We start from the raw sequence: 17,624 nt of genomic DNA on the forward strand, positions 1-17,624 counted from the left end.
CATCACAAAAGTAGCAATGCTTGCTTTTATCTGTTGAACTTATTCTTCATCTCCAGAAGCATGAAAAAGAAAATAGTCTTTCCAGCCAGAAATCTCTTCCAGCTTTCCTTCTTAGCCCTCACTGCTTCCCTCTTGTTGGCCCTGCGGTATGACAAGGAGCAGCTAAAGGGATCCAGCATCTTCATGGAAGATAGTCAATTGTGGAAAGTGGACAGGAATTGTTTTAGATGGACTAACAGTAAAAATGGATGTTTGGAAGGAGAGGACAATGGTCTGAGGGTCCTGTAAGAAGTGAGTGCACTGGTCCCCAGGGAAATAAAGGAAGCAAATTATATCAGGAGGAAGGACTGGCTAAAGGGAAGGGGCAAAAGACATACTTGCACCCCTGAAAGATCCACTCATGCCCTCTGTGCCTCATACCATGATGAGGGTAGTGAAACACTGGAACAGTTGCCCAGAGAGGTGGTAGATGTCCCATCCCTGGAAACATTCAAGGTCAGGTGTGACGGGGCTCTGAGCAATCTGACCTAGTTGAAGATGTCAGTGTTGGGACCATTTCTGTTCAACATCTTTATTGATGATATTGATAAGAACATAGAGTGTGTCATCAGTAAGTTCGCAGATGACACCAAGTTAAGCGGGAGTGTCGATCTGCATGAAGATAGGGAGGCACTACAGAGGGACTTGGATAGGTTGGATTGGTGGGCCAATGTTAACGGGATGAGCTTCAACAAGGCCAAGTGCCAGGTCCTGCACTTGGGCCACAACAACCCCATGCATCGCTACGGGCTTGGGGAGGTGTGGCTGGAGAGCTGTGTGGAAGAGAAGGATCTGGAGGTTCTAATTGACAAGCAGCTGAACATGAGCCAGCAGTGTGCCCAGGTGGCCAAGAAAGCCAATGGCATCCTGGCTTGTATTAGAAATAGTGTGACCAGCAGAAGTAGGGAGGTGATAGTCCCCCTGTACTCTCACTGGTGAGGCCACACCTGGAGTATTGTGTCCGGTTTTGGGCACCTCAATACGAGAGGGATATCGAGGTGCTGGAGCGAGTGCAGAGGAGGGCAACGAAGCTGGTGAAGGCCCTGGAGAATAAATCCTATGAGGAGAGATTGAGGGAGCTGGGACTGTTTAGTTTGAGGAAGAGAAGGCTGAGGGGAGACCTCATCACTCTCTACACCTACCTGAAAAGACATTGTAGAGAGGTTGGTGCTGGTCTCTTCTCACAGGTGATTAGTGACAGAACAAGGGGGAACGGCTTTAAACTGCAAGAGGGGAGGTTTAGACTGGACATTAGGAAAAAAATTTTCACAGAGAGAGTGGTTAGACAGTGGAATGGGCTGCCCAGGGAGGTGTGGATTCACCATCCCTGGATGTGTTTAAGGGTCGTTTAGATGAGATGCTGGGGGATATGGTGTAGGGGAGAACTTTGTAGAGTAGGGCTGATGGTTGGAGTCAATGATCCCAAGTGTCTTTTCCAACCTGAATGATTCTGTGATTCTATGATTCTATGTCCCTGCTCATTGTGAGGGTTGGACTAAATGACCTTTCCAACCCAAACTATTCTATGATTCTGTAAGTCTATGATTCTATACCACCTTCCTTAGTAAAATCTCTGGAAGATGCCACTTCCACTTGAATCACTCTGAAATATTGTCAATATCTCTCAGACATCCCATTTAGCACCTTGAAGTTTTTCAGAATGCCTGTCTGGCGCACACTCTTCTGGAGAGGCTGCTGGAGATTTGGCAGGATGCTTAAGGACATTTGAGGTAGCACTAAACTGTCTTTATGCAACAAAATCAGTCTTTATGTCACTGAGACAGATGTCAACAAGTGGTTCCATAGCTGAAAGTAAGAAGAAGAGAAACAGCACAATGGGAATTTTGCCTATTTTTGGACATGAAGTGCAGTTTCAAGAATGTTAGTGGCACCAAGATAAGGTTAGTGGCACCAAGACAGGCTTTTTAAAACATGTAGGCACATATGTAATTAGGTGTTTCTGACACTTCCAGTACCACCTAGTTTTTCAAGTCCAGTTTGACAGAAATCACTGGGCCCCCTTAGTGTTGAATTATCTTTTCCTCCCATCTCACATAGGTCTGATGGTTGTGCTTTGTGGCCTGCTGTGTCAGAATACATTATATAAACCTAAATTCATGGTATGTGTTATCTCTCACCTGTATCTCAGGTTCCTAAAGTGCCTAAGAGATGATCGCCATCACCCTAGTTTCCCTCTGTAGTCAATGGACAGGGACAGTGCCTTCTGGATGGTGACACAAAATATATGTGACCTGAATCAGTTAAATGGTGTCTGTTCAGACTTGACTATTACTATACTAAATCTGTAAGAGCAATGCAAATTTCCATGTACTTAAGGAGAAAGAACTATAACTTATAAGTCAGCACCTGAGGCTACTAGTCACTTCTTGTGACTTCATTTCTTCCTCCAAACCTCAAACTCACACACAGGCACTTTTTTTTATTTTATGAGAAATGAGGTTGGAAGTGCCTTTTTACAGCAGATTATCAATGTTAGTATTTTGGCTGTAATTGGACAAATCTACAAATTCTCTTGGGTATTTTAAAATAATTACCAAAGGTAGAGCCTGGAGATTTGTAGAGCTCAGTAAGGAGTAGTGGATTCACTTTTAAGGTCTCTTGTGACTTTATGTCTTTAAAAAGCATATTCCAGATGCTAAGTTTTTATTAATGATTCCAGGTTTGGAACATTTGAAATAAGTGCAGAATAATAAAGTGTTTCATATGAAATATTCTGTGACCTACTTTCTCAGTCCTCTCTGGTTATGAGCTAGTGGTAATAGGAAATGGGAAAATAGCATAAAAGACACAGTGATTTAGATTACCCAACTAAACAAAGTTAAATATTGTTTCTTTCTTTGTAGCAGAAAGAAGGTTGCATATTGTGTGTGAAATAGTGCATGAGCATTTATCAGTCTGTGGTAGGATGAGTTACACTGAAGGAGTGTCTTTCATGGCTGGTTCATTGAAGAGTACTCACGGCATGTGCAAACTGTTTTCAGAGAGGTGCTATACCCCAGTGGCTTGAGAACTACAATTCAACTTATGTCACTTTTATCCTTGCCTATGACATTGCTCTTCTGTATGTTGGGGGTGAATCCTTGTGTAAAAAATCCATAAAGGCAAACATTTTTTGGATTACCAACATCTTCCTTGCTTCCTAAGATATTCAACATAAATAATTTTATAATTTATTCTACATATAGAAAGATGTATATGTGCAGAATATATTTATGAAATAGCAACAGTAAACAGCAGTGAAAGCAGATGGTGGTTCAAGAAAGGATTGGTTGTAAGAGCAACTACTCAACTAGAATAAAAGGTGACAAAATTAGGTTTCATAAAATCAATGGCACTGTACCAGAGTGTATTTGAAAACAATTTACAGGAACTCCGCAGGTGTAAAGATATTTATTTGAATTTAGAAAGAAAGTGTTATGGTACAATATTAACAGGAGTGATCAGTATATAAGAGAAAGGAGCTAAAATATCAATCCAAGATTTCTTTAACTGGGACATCTGATAGAAGACATATACGTGCATATATGTATATATACATGTTTATATTTGTTTATAGAAATTCCTCTGCTCAAAATGTCTCACTGACCTTCTGCATTTCTGGGTGGTTCATGTACTTTTGGATGAGTTTTGGCTGAAGGTCTATTTGAGCTCCTGAATGAAGGGCCATAATGGTGAGGCAGAAGTTGTCAGGTAGCAGTCCCTTGCTCCCAAGTTCAGAAACCTTATAATTCTTACAGTGTGGGTTCTGCCACACAGGATCTCTAGATCACACAGATATAACTCTTTTTCATGATCCTTTCTACACTGATATATTACTTAGATTACCTCCATCACCACCTCCCAGCATAGCTCTTACAAACCAGTTTGGAACAGAAATGCTGCTTAGAGATTTTGTGTCAGCTGCACTACAAACTTGTGTTTTCAGCAGATGCCTGCTTCCCCTCATACTCCTCCTTCTCCCCGACTTGGTTTGTATGTAAGGAAAATAATGAAAACCAAAAATGCTACAAGTAATTTTTTTTTTTCCCTCCACTGCTGTGCAAGGATAAAGCAATATAATTCTTCCTTTCTTAAGCTCTGTATGGTCTTACTCCAAATCCATTTCCACCTTCTTAAATTTCTTCAGAATTGTGAAATTATATTGGTAAAATTAAAGAAATTGAAGGGGTCATGAAGCTAATCAGGGCCATGAGCCAGGGAAAAAACGCTGGATTATGTTGCTGTATTTTTGCCTTCCCAAGGGAGCTCAGAGATTCTGCTGCATCTAGCTAGCTACACTGAACAGCAAATATATGCACCTCAGGAAAATAATGGAATTAAGTGGTAAATTAGGAGCCTAAATGTGGTCAATATAATAATATGACATACTCTGATGAAAATTGAAGAAGAGGAAAGAATTGTTATGAGATGTACTTATAGACTGAAAAAGCATTTTTCAGAAGCTTCATTTCTCAAAAAACATCTGTTTCAAAGTTAAAGACTTAACTCAGATTCCTGAGTTTATGATATATAAATATGGGAATATCTCGTGTTTGGACTATGAGGACGTTCACTGGATTTAAGCATTAGTCAACAGAAGTTTAGCAACACCTCATGATGCCAGGGAATATCTGCTAGGCAAAAATGTAGAAACTTGTGGGTGATTAACCACTGGAGCAAAGTCCCGAGAGAATAACTGAATTACCCATGATATCTATAAAGAATGCAAGATGTTTTCCAGTAGATGCATCTTAACAGAGACAAGTTAACAGATCCAAGGGTAACTAGAAAATGTAATTACGTTTTCTATGCAGGAGATCACACAAAATGATCTAATTATCTCATTTAATCCTATTCCATCTTCTAGTTCTGCAACAAGAGATGTAGGTGACAAAAAGGAGACTTGAGCCAAACTGAAATTTTTTAAAAGATAGCATATGATTTAGATAATTTCTCTTGAAGAGAAAGAATATTCTCAACACACTAAAAATAAATATCCAAAAATTATCAGAGAAACCAGATCTAAAGAATTTGAAAGACCAAAAAAAAAAAAAAAAAATCAGATGAACTAATATTCTTAATAAATGCAGTATATTTGTTATTTTTCTTCAAATCCATTGTGATAAATACAATCACTAAGGATTTTATTCTTTTAAAAATTATCTTTTTCCAAAATTATTCAGAGACGCATTATTTTCAGTTGACCCAGATCTGACTGTCATATCTACTTTTCTTACAACCACATTAAAAATAAGACAAAAACTAGTTGTTTGGTTTTTTTCCTGAGAGGTTTAGAAAAATATATAGTTATATAAGGAAAACAACAAAGGGCAACTTTTGATTCATCTGTGCTGTGCATATACCATTGTTTCAGCTTGGTTTAGAATAGTCAATAGGAAATCAATAAGAATTTAAGGTTCTAGATAGAGGTTAAAAGCCCAGAAAACTTTGTGAATCTTGGCCAAAAAGATTAAATGACTTGTCAAAGGTTGACAGGAGAGTCAGGGTCTAGGTACAGATCTTCTGGTACCTTCCACTTTACTGAACATGTAAGGCCATCAGTTTCCAGATTTTATGTTTGTCATCCCTAACAAAACAAAACTGTGTTTGAGTTCTTTAATGCACTTCATGAAGAGGTAAGCTGCGTGCATTTTGGGATAGGATTTGCTCTGGTGCTGGCAACAGCCTCACTTAGTTATGGTTGCTTTCAAAACAACATACTAATATGATCATCCCTAGGAAAAGGCTAACATAGCTCCAACTGTACATCTCTTAGAAATGTATGAAAATAATTTAAATAAATTAAAAGCCCTCAGATAGGGTGAACTTAGGGAAAGGTTGCAGAGTGAGAGAGAGAACAGTGCCCAGAAATTTTTGTTTCAGATTATTTCATGGCACTTGACATCAGTGAGATGCCTGCCAAGGTGAATGAGCTGCAACGTTTGAACAAAGTCATATATAAAACATGGGACTGTCACATGGGCCACATGACAACTGGGTACCAAAGGTGCTGAATTCGGCAGGATGTTGTCCACTTGATAGAAACTAATTCTGTTGCAATTTATTAATTTTAGTTTTCATTACTTTCTTTCCTGAAATTCCCGTTTCAGAAGGGTTTTTAGACACCTATGCCCTGACAGTCCTTGACCCAAAGCTTAAAGTCCAGGTAGGAGAGAGTCCAAAGTTTGAAGGAAGGGAGAGTCAAGGTGCAGGCTCTGCCTCTGCTTCATCTTACGCCTCTTGCAGTGTTCCTGGTCCACATCTCTGAGTTCACCTTTGCACAGCTTTCCCAGCTCTCTCAGGAAGCCTGTGGCCTAGCTGGGAGAGCAATGAACTTCTCATTTTTATACTTTTTTAATATTTGCTTAATGCACATGTGACCATCAGCACACCAAATTTAGGGAATTATAGCACTATACAGCTGAATGGATATATGTAAAATGAAAGGAAGAGAACCCAGACTTACCTAGAATCACAGAATCATCTAGGTTGGAAAGGACCTTGAAGATCATCCAGTCCTACCATTAACCTCACACTGACAGTTCCCAACTACACCATATCCCTCAGCGCTATGTCGACCCTACTCTTAAACACCTCCAGGGATGGGGACTCCACCACCTCCCTGGGCAGCCCATTCCAATGCCCAACAACCCATTCTGTAAAGAAATACTTCCTAATATCCAGTCTAAACCTTCCCTGGTACAACTTGAGGCAATTACCTCTTGTCTTATCGCTTATTACTTGGTTAAAGAGGCTCATCCCCAGCAAGAACTCCCCAAGATTCTGGGTTTTCAAAGTGCCCCTCTCCACACACATATCCACTGGGTTTTGACTGGAATGGAGGGAAGGGACAAGCTGATGCATTTTCTACCGTTGAAGTGGTTTACAAGTTTGTACATTTATTTGCCAAATTATTTAAAAAACATGCTTTTTAGCCAAGGCATTCTCTGTGAAATATTTGCTTTGATTGTTGGCTTTTTGTCATTTATGCACTGCAGAGTCATACTCTCAAGTCACAGAATTGTAGGTTTCATCCCTGATTAGACTACTGAAACTTTTAAAACAGAGGTATAATGAATAAATAATGTGTATCATCCTGCCTGGTATGAGATTGCAGATAAATACTGTTTTGTCTTAAAATACAGAAAAGTTTTGGCCTTCACATACTTCTTCACTAATGTTCTGTGATTAGTCAAATCATTTTGGATAACCCTGACTCTAGAAATTCAGATATATACTCACAAAGCAGCATATTTTATTGTGATAAATTCCTCTTTTGCCTAACCTTTAGTATACCTTCTACTAAAGACAAGAAGGGGTTGAGAAAATCCCAAGATCCAAATTGAAACTATCAGTAGGAGATTGGATAATGTTTTAGTTTGAAGCTGGAATCCTCAAGATATTCACTAACACCTAGGCTTAGGGATTTATTTTCAGCATGTTTACATTCATTGCACACATATATTTAAAAAATGTTCATGACTGTGTTCATACTGTCTGACATGGGATAAATTATATGGATGCATAGGAATATATATTTTCTGGCTATTATCAGATTTGTTAGGTTTTTTAAATCTTAACTTTCTCCTTTAACAAAAACTAAATTTTTAGGTTTACTTAAAAAAAAAAAAACAACAGGTGAAGCCCACCACAGACTAAATAAACATCTCGTAATCTTTCTTCTATCTGATTTCATAGTCACTGAGGTAGTTAAAATGCTAAGAGGAGTGGCATGCTGGTGTTATATAAACAAGTTTCTTATTTGAGCATGAGAAACAATAGAATTTCACGTTATTACAAATTATTTAAGGATTTTTTTCCCAAACATAAAAAGTTTTTACTCTTTGCAGAAATGAAAGAAAACTGCTCATTAATTCTGACAGCTTAATCATAGTTGTTGACCCACTTGTTTGATTTAAGAAATGACAGTAGGTTTTATTTATTGAGCCTCGGCTTGCGTAATTACTGGGAAACAGGTGATTGAACCAATGGAAAAATAAACAGAATAATAATGACTTTTAAATGATATGATTATTCTCCACTGAAAAAGCAACATCTGAAGTAGAATGTCTTTCTAAAAGCACTTTTAATATGTAGTTTCTTAGGTGTATTGCTTTAAAAACAAAAGAGCTGATATTCATAATTGTTCTCAGTGGCAGCATGAAATGTTCTATTTTTTTGTCTGAATTGCTGTAATTACCAACTGTGTTACTTAGTAGGCCCCACACATTGTTGAATTTCCATTTATCTTAGCACATTAGCTATACTTTTTCCTCCTTTTCACTTTGCTTATTGTCTGTTTTGGCCTCTGTTCAGGGAAATATTCAAGCTTATGGAGTTCCACTGGGACTCATGCCTGCACTTAAGTACTTCACTGAATCATGATGCTTTCTAGAATACGGGACTTTCTGCTCTGCTGATAAAATATCTTAAAGTAATGCACAATGGATTGGAGAAAGGACAAATAGAAGTGGAAGGGAAAGTGATCTCTCTGCATATATAAGCACGTCCAACATCTGGAAATTACTGTGAGAAGAAAGACTGGACAAAATAGTAGTGCTGTGAGTCAGTGGGAAGCCTAAGTGAAGAACCTGAAAAAGATGGTAGCAGCTCAAATCAAGATTTCTAGTTAGTTATCTGTTTGAAAAGAGTATGGCTAGAATACATTAAGAAAAATAAATTATTTGATATTAAAGAATAGGAAAAGAAAGAAGTAAAAATAGTGTTTTCAACCTCTCACTGCAGCTTCTCCTTATTTGAAAGACTCAGGAATCAATTTATCTAAGTCATTGGAGTCTATCAGAAACTACTGAAAACTCAGAGCTCATTTTATGTAAAAAAAGATGAGCAGTCTTTGGAATTAAATTATTGTAAGACAGATGTCTGCAGAAAAGATTTTCATCAGAGTGAGTTAGGTGAAGAAAATCCCATGGAAGTTTTGTTCAGATGTAAAGAAAGAAGTACTTTTCTTTCAAATGTTCACTGAGGTTTTTGACCTTTTATGACTGTAGGCTTTCCCCAAAAAAAGGAAAGAAAGAGAAATGGGCCTCCAGGTCCAAACTGATTTGTATAGAATGGTCTTATTTTTTTGCCATAAAATGGTACAGAAATGTCTTAGCATTTATTTTTAACTAATGGGAAAAATGGCTAAGGTTTAAAACCCACAGAGTTCCTGAAAAAATGAAATATTTGTTTTCATCCACCCAAAAGATTAATTTAATAAAAATAGATTCTTTCAAGAGAACCTGACATTTTTGGTAACAATTGCATGGAATACATGGAAATGTTTAATTTTTACAATGTCAAAAATGTATTATTTTATTTGCTTAGATCTATGAAAATGATATTTATATAGTGTTTTTTTAATGTATCACACACAGTAAATTTGCTGTCTTAATGAACAGAAAGATAAGGAATAACAAACCTTATAATGTTTGAATATTTTTATAATTTTATTTTTTATTTGACAGGAAATTTTAAAATATCAGGTATATATTTTTGTATAGAGCAACAAATAGATCTTTTAGAATTTGACAAAGACAATTAATATGGTTCCTGATATTTCTTAATATTCACTAGTTCTTTAGAGGGTCGAGTAAAGGCTGTGATAATATGCCAATTTAAATCTCTCATATTTTTTTTAGTCTTTCTGAATGTTAGGCTGGAAGTACCTTCCGGTGCATGGAACAGGCTGCTGTTAAAATTCCATTAAGCGTGTTGTTTTGTGAGTGAAGATTTACATACATAAATCACAGAAAAGTCATATTTATTTCCAAATGACACAATGCTCCCAGACATTCAAAAATTTATCTTCATTGTTTGAACTGAGGAACAAAGCTAAATCTAAAACTACAAGGAAGACTGAAGAATTAATTCATACAAAATGAAATTGTTTAACAGATTTTATGAAGCTTATGTGAATTGAAATTGCTAAAACTTAGTTCCTGGTTCCATGTGTTTATCTGCAGAGCTCATTTCCCACAGAATGTTCAAGGAAGTGTAACTCCATGACTAAATAGCTGTTTAGTAAAGGAGTTTAATAAGAAGTAACAGCAGATCCATTTCTTGGGGAAGAAATGCATGCTAATTTATGGGATGGTTTAATAATTTTTCAAGTTCACTTTCAATGTTATTTTCAATGCTGTTTTCTTCTGCTTTGGTTTTAGATCTGTTTTTACAAGTGTACTGGACTCTGAAGCCTACCCGCCTATTTGAAGTTTTCAACTTTGTTTACTGATTAACAATGCCGTAAGCTGCAGTTGAAATTTTGCTCATTTTAATTAGCTTTCTTCACCCACTGCACAAATGAAGTATGAGTTTATTTAACACGACAGTGTGTATACAGAGCCAGTGGTTTGACTTTTGCTCTTTAATACATTCCTTCAAGTTGCTATACTTGGTGATTCATTTACATCAATAATTGAAAAGTCATCAATCTCATCTTAACTTGAGAGTCTTTCCATACTTGCTAATGATATACATGATTTGTCATCACAATAAGAATGTGCCATGATTTTTTTTTTTTAATAATTTACATTCTGTGAATTAATCAATATAAACTTCAGTGACAGCATTTTAAAAACAACCCCTCTTAATCTATTACAAGTTGTTTGGTGATAAGATTGGGCTTTTTCCTTCCCCTCATTCCTAAGAATGAGAAGCCTTGCTTTACTTGCCATCATAAGATTAAGACAGGATGATGGCAAAGTACTTTGTTAATCTTGGATTAATCTTGAATCTCATCCTGTGGAGTGACGATCACCATTTGACATGACAAAACAGGGTAGTAACAGTTAGATTCTTTTAATAACTGGTATTCCAGAACATAAAAAAGCATTCATAATATAATAAATAATAATAAAAATAATAAATCAAGCCTAGTTAAACATTTCATATTTCATTTGTTTTGTAATTGAGTAAACTGAAGGTCAGCAGAGTTAAAAGATACAGCCAGTTCTAGGAATATATCCCTCCAGCCTTGTGTTCCATTGCCTCAAATAAATGATTTTGCATCATATTCCTTAAGGGCAGCAGTCATCACTGTAACTTAAGTTACAAACTGTCCTGTTGTGGAAGGTAACAGCTCAGTATATGCAATATTTTGTTACAAGGATGAGATTAACATGAGAGAGGAAGGCTACCTGTTGGCTTTATTGGTTAGTTTTGTACTGAGCTGCAGAGTGATGAGGAATTGTATCTGAAAGCTACAAAGATAGATCCAGCAGAATGCAATTATTTTCTGCCTTTATAAAATTAACTAAGTAATTGAGTATTAATTAATTATTTTAGACATCAGTTGTACTCTCATGCTATGGAAAGGAAGGAGGCAAAGACTAAGGCCAAGTCTCATTCTATGTGGGATAGATTTTAGTTCTGATGGACCACGTTTATCATTTGCATCCAGTAAGAATGTATGCTGGTGTGCCTGGCACAGGACTGGACAACTGAAAGCAGAGATTCTCCATCTGGTTTGAACCAGACTAGAAGATTGTCAAGGAGGTGACTTAGAACCATAGAAAGGTTTAGGTTGGAAGGGAACTTCAAAGATCATCCAGTTCCAACGCCCCTGCCATGGGCAGGGACCCTTTCCACTAGATCAAGTTGCTCAAAGCATCATCCAACCTGACCTTGAACACTTCCAGGGAGGGGACATCCACAACTTCTCTGGGCAAGCTGTGACAGTGTCTCACCACCCTCATAGTGAAGAATTTCTTCCTTATATCTAAACTAAATCTACCCTCTTTCAGTTTTAAACTGTTGTCACTTGTTCTGTCACTACAGGTTTTTGGTAAAAAGTCTTTGCCTTTCTTATAAATCCCCCTTAAATATTGAAAGACCAAAATAAGGCCTCTCCAGAGTCTTCTCCAGACTGAACAACCCCAATTCTCTCAACCTTTCTTCATAGGAGAGATGGTCCAGCCCTCTAATCATTTTCGTGGTCCTTCTCTGGATCCACTCCAACAGGTCCATGTCCTTCTTGTATTGGGGCCCCAGAGCTGGATGCAGCCCTCCAGGTGGAGTCTCATGAGAGCAGAGGGGGAGAATCACCTCCCTCAACCTGTTAACCACATTTCTATTTATGTTTTCATCCATGTAGGCACATAGCCACACACAAGGTAGGCATTTTCTTTGTGTACTAGAGGTTTTGCAAAATTTGTTGTAAACCACAGAAGTAGCAAATATTTTTGGACTGGAGAGGAAGGCTGGAGGGAAAGACCCACCATCAATCACTATAGAACACATACTGTCTTATTTTTGTTTCTTTTTTTTTTTTTTTTTTTTTTTTTTCCCCCAAACAGACCTGAGATTTAAGTATTTCAAAAATTATTGTACTGTAGCTCTGGAAAATGAAAACCTCAGGGTTTTGGAGTGTTTATTTAAGGAAAAGGTACAGGCAGATCCACTCAAAACTCTTGACAATTTTGGGTCTGTCACATGACACTTGAGAGAGAGTATATTCACTGATGAATGACCTTGTGCCTGTCCTCAGCCAGCTGGAACCATGCTTTCCCATCCATGGCATGTATTAGAGTGTGCACCACAGCTGTTCTCCATCAGAAGCTAAGTGTAATCCTTTCAGAAAGCTGTTGACAATTAATTGTCTCCCTTTCTGAATTTGTCTCTATTTATGGGTTTTAAAGAGAAGAAAAGACTGCACCAGAAAGAAGTAGAGAATCTGGGGACTTATGTTGATGTTCACAGGCTGCAGATAGATAAACACTGCAGAAAGAACAGAGGAAGAAAGATATGCAGGACCAAGGTCAAGTCATACCCCAGTATTTAATAGAATTTCCAGGCCTGGATAGCATATATTCTATTATAGAAAGTCAATTAGGTCTTGTTAATTGTTAATGCCAGTCCTCAGTATAAGTACAGCTAGGTATTGAAGTACATGCTGGAATTTTTCTTACCCTTCAGTACACCTGAAAAGTGGTTGCCAGAGTCAGACAAGTTGTTCTCTGCTTCTAGGTATTGGACATGAATAGGTGCTTGTACCTACTCATGCTTAAAGTCAAGCCAGTACCACAACTCTGGAATTCCTCTGCCTATTCTGTTTATGGGACTCTGTGTAGGAAAATACATTTAGTTTCCCTTGCAATGTAACAAAGGGGCAGCAGTGTTTGCCCAGTGATTAGGTCATTTATCTAATCTGTGGAAACCTGCCTTCAAATTCTTTCTGAGCTGGACTGGACTTGGACTCACATATTCCATCTCCTAGGAACATAGGCAAACTGTTCACTGTGGTAGGCTGTGTCTGTTTAACGTCCCCTGCTCAGGATGTTTTATGTTATGCAAGTAATGAGATATGTACCAAACAGAGGTTTGGAACCAATCTTTTCCATATTGTTCATGAATGCCTTAAATACTGAACTGCTGAATTTTGCAGCTTATTTCTCTCTTGTCCATTCAGCAGTGTCTATTCAGTACAAAGCGGGACACGTTCGTTAGGACAAGTATTGGGCCCACATATAGAGCAGCCTATGGGTAATTTATGTGAATGGTGTTCAAGTTGAAGTTAAAACCTCTGAGATAAGAGGATGAACAGGAGTCTGAACTCAACTTGCACAGCCCTATAGAACTGGTTTGTAAGGTCTGAAGCTTGTGTGTCCTTCATGTCTGTTAATTCCCAGAGAAAGAATGATTAGTTTAGGTGCCAGGAGAAGATTAATGGCTGTAAATACAAATGGAGATTGGTTCCTGAAGCTCTTCACTCACTATGAGGGAGTTTAGACACTTAATTTGGGACTATGTATTCTGGCAATGGCAGAGTGCTTAAATACAGCACATTACAATTCTGATCCTGGGCCCTCTTGTGCATCATGCCCTAACAACTCCTGCTGAGACTAATTTAGCATAACTCTTATTTGTATGGTCAGGAGAGGACATCTTTTGGGCTCACTTACTCTCTCATACTCTGCAAGACAGAACAAAAGCTTTCACAGACTCCAGATACAGCCAGTTCAAGCCTTTGGGTAAGACTCTATTGATAAGGTTGACCAATTGCAACATTTACTCAGGAAGTTATAGCTTCTTTTAAATATGAAATAATGTTTAAAATAATTTTGATTAATAAACTTAAGAAGGTATATATTGAAAAGATAGTAATGATAATGTTAAAATCATTCTATAAATCAAGGTTTGCCCTCACTTGTTATACTAGCTCTGGACACATTATCTCAAAACTGTATGCTTTAACTGGTAATGATTCAGACATGGTAATCAACAAAAATAGTTAGTCTTGAATAGGTTCCTTACCTGGAAAAAAACCATGAATTGGCTGGTGCTGTTTTCATTTGAGTAAGAGTTAAATAAGGCATACATTAGGACCTTACAGTGTCATAAAAGACAGAGAGAGGTTGAATTCAGTACATCTGTTTACTCTGTCTTTGTTTTCCAAGACCACAGGAACATATAATGAGACTTAATGATAAAGAAATTTAAAGGAAAAACCTTTTCACACAACTCCTAGGACAATCCATAGCTGTACAATAGCAGAAGGACAAAAAGCAAAACAGGCTATCAATAAAGGAGTAAGAAAATTCATGGGTAGTACATCAAAGTTATGACAAATACTATGTAAAAATGTAAAGTAAAGCTAATAAACACTGCTGGTCTTTTGTTTAAATCTAATGGTGACTAAAAGGAATGAAAGATTGACACTCATTACACACAGACTCCTTCATAATTGATCTCTGCAGCATATAATACTAGTCATTTCTAACCACAGCATGGAAATTTCTGTGCTTCTTACAGGGATTGTTTGGCTGTGGCAGTCTGTGTGACAAACTCAGCTATGTTAATGTAAACTACCTTGCTGAGCCTATAACTGTTACTTGTTTAGGAAAGGTATAGGAAACAGAGAATGTATAAAACTATGCTTCTTCACATTTCCTACTATATTCCTATAATACCCTGCAATTGTAGATATTGTATGTAACATTGGATAAATAAAGACTGAGATGCTGCACTGCTGCACTATGGGATCATCATGTCGTTTCAGCTTGTGAAATTAAGGAGGGAGGCAGGTCTTCTCAAAGGCCCTAAAGCTTTCTTTCCAAATCCTCCTTGGGTGAATTCACTCTATGCAATGTTCCACAGCTACTGATGAACAAAGGTTTTTTTTCCATTGAAATACAGAGCTGGAAAGAGTCTAAAGAGACATCTAATCTTTTCATCCTCTTCTTCCAACCCTGGCAATGAGACAATGTCCTCTATATGTACACCATGCTTATCTGTTCTTAAAAACCTCCAGTGGCAGATTCAAAAGGATCACTGGCTTACTACTTCCAGTATTTAACTGTCTTTACAGTAAAAAGGAATTTCTTAATATTTGATCTGTATCTTAGTTACAAATTAAGCTGATTACTCCATGGATATCGATAGCAATCAACCACAGTCTTGTTTTACAGCAGTCTTTTACATAGGGCCTAACCTGAGCAGGATTTAATTGAGAGAAGTCCCTTGGCCTGGCTTATATAGAAAACAGACCAGATGATCACAAAAGTCCCTTCTGGATTTATAATCTGTAACTATGTGAATCAAATATCTCTCCTGAGCAAAAATATCATGTCATTCTGCTTTCTTTTTGGAGACGAAAACTGCAGTGTTTCATTTGACAGAAATATCCCATTCTCCTCTGCACTTACACATTCTGGGAACATTCCCATTATATTTGCAGAAAATTGCAAATTTGTTTTCAGTATGAATGACAAGTAATAAAATTAAACTGTATTGTACTGTACTAGGTCACACATGGGAGCTGGAGTTTGTTTATTACCAGTTGCTCTGTTTTTTCCTTTCTTAGCAGATAGCTCATTATTTCCTACAAGATCAGTTATTTGAAATCTATAGAGTTGGCTGTAAGTGTATGCTGTTTACCATTCTACACATCAGTCCCTTTCCTCCCTTTCCAAATATATAATTACATTTTTTATAGATGCTCTGCTACGGTTTTTAAAAGGCATGTGGTTTTTTTTAGAATATGAGACTCTTAGAAGTAAAGTGGGACACTTTGATATTCATTTGCACACCAATACCCAGAATGACTGAAGTTTTGTTGTAGGGGTTTTTGCTTTGTTTTTCTTGCTTTTGTTTTCTCAGCTCTGGAAACAGATGGAAAGATTGGAGACTGAGTGCTGCTGCAATACTTTTCTGTGAGTCCTCTGAAATTTGAGAAATCCAGAGGAGCATGGAGGAGCCCTACCACCTTAGCTTTTTTGTTCTCTGGATAATCTGTAATGGGAGATTGTCTTAAATCAGAAATAATTCAGGCAGTAGAACAGTTTGAAGTATCTGTAAGCCTGAGACTAACAAGCAGCTTCCTCTCTGAGATGCATGGACTTATCATAGTCCCATAAGGACTGTGATACAAAGGTTTGTACTCTAAATGATCTACTGCTTTTTCTTGAATGTCCAGGATGACAGTGAAATACTATCATTTTCCAGATGAGGAGCATAAACAGTCCTGGTCAGAACTCAGATCATTCACCAGTCCAAACATTAGCCTTGTTTGCAATGGGTCAGTTAACATAAACTGGGAGTTATTCTACTATAGCACTCTCAGTTTAAACTTTTTATCCCTTATAATCTGTTCTAGAAAAAAAAAATAGCTTATATGATACATCCCTAATGAAAACAGGCAGTAACTATTAAATTTATAATTTGTTTTCTATATAATTCCACTCACTCGTTTTTTAATGATCTCAAAATAGTGCCAAATATTACTTCTGTAACTGTAAAAATATACCTGTCCTCATATATACGTCAAAATAGGAAATATTTTCTTTTGAATCTTTAGTTCTTTTTGTTTCTTTGCAGTTTGGTTCCTTTTGTCGTCTTTTTCCTTCCTTCCAAATGTTGCTTTTCTGTATGCCTAACGATGTACCTGTGATATGTATAGTTTCATCGAGCAGCTGAAAAGGAAATAAGATAAAATGGTCTTGGATTCTTTCTGGAGTTTTGGATTCTCTTTAGAGATAATAAGATATACATTTCAGTTGCTAATGCTGACACAACAATGTGGATAAACCTTAACTAAATTGAAGTGAATTATGCTCTTGATGGTCTAAGAGGGCAACTTAAATTCCCATGTCCGTATCAAACAATAAAATGCCAAGAAAATGGACCAAAAAAAAATCTTTTTTATCTTTTGTGTTTTTGTATTACATGTTTCATAAAGCACAACTATGCAGAAAATTAAGAAAAACAAATAAAATGGTAATTTGCAGCAAATTATGAACTACTGTCCTTTTCTCCTTCCAAAATATAAATTCTATCCTTTCTTAAAGAAAGAAAAATATGGGAAGTATTACAAATATTCTCATGGGTACAGCTGAGTATTTGATTTTTCTTGTCTTCCTGGAATATTTCCTGATGTTGCTGAATGTTTCAAATGGTAAGGAGGTAAAAAATTAGATTACTGCAGGAGCTGCAAGTGCTTCCAATTTGATTGAAAACTCATGTACTTCAGAACCAGGCAGAGTAGGTCGCTCCTCTATAATTATTGTGGAAACCAAAACATTTTCACCCTTCAAGGAAAAACAATTATGAGCTGCAATAAAATGGTTAATTATATTTTAACATAG

Source organism: Strix uralensis, chromosome 3 (assembly GCF_047716275.1).
Source record: "Strix uralensis isolate ZFMK-TIS-50842 chromosome 3, bStrUra1, whole genome shotgun sequence".
In the NCBI taxonomy this organism is placed as follows: domain Eukaryota; kingdom Metazoa; phylum Chordata; class Aves; order Strigiformes; family Strigidae; genus Strix; species Strix uralensis.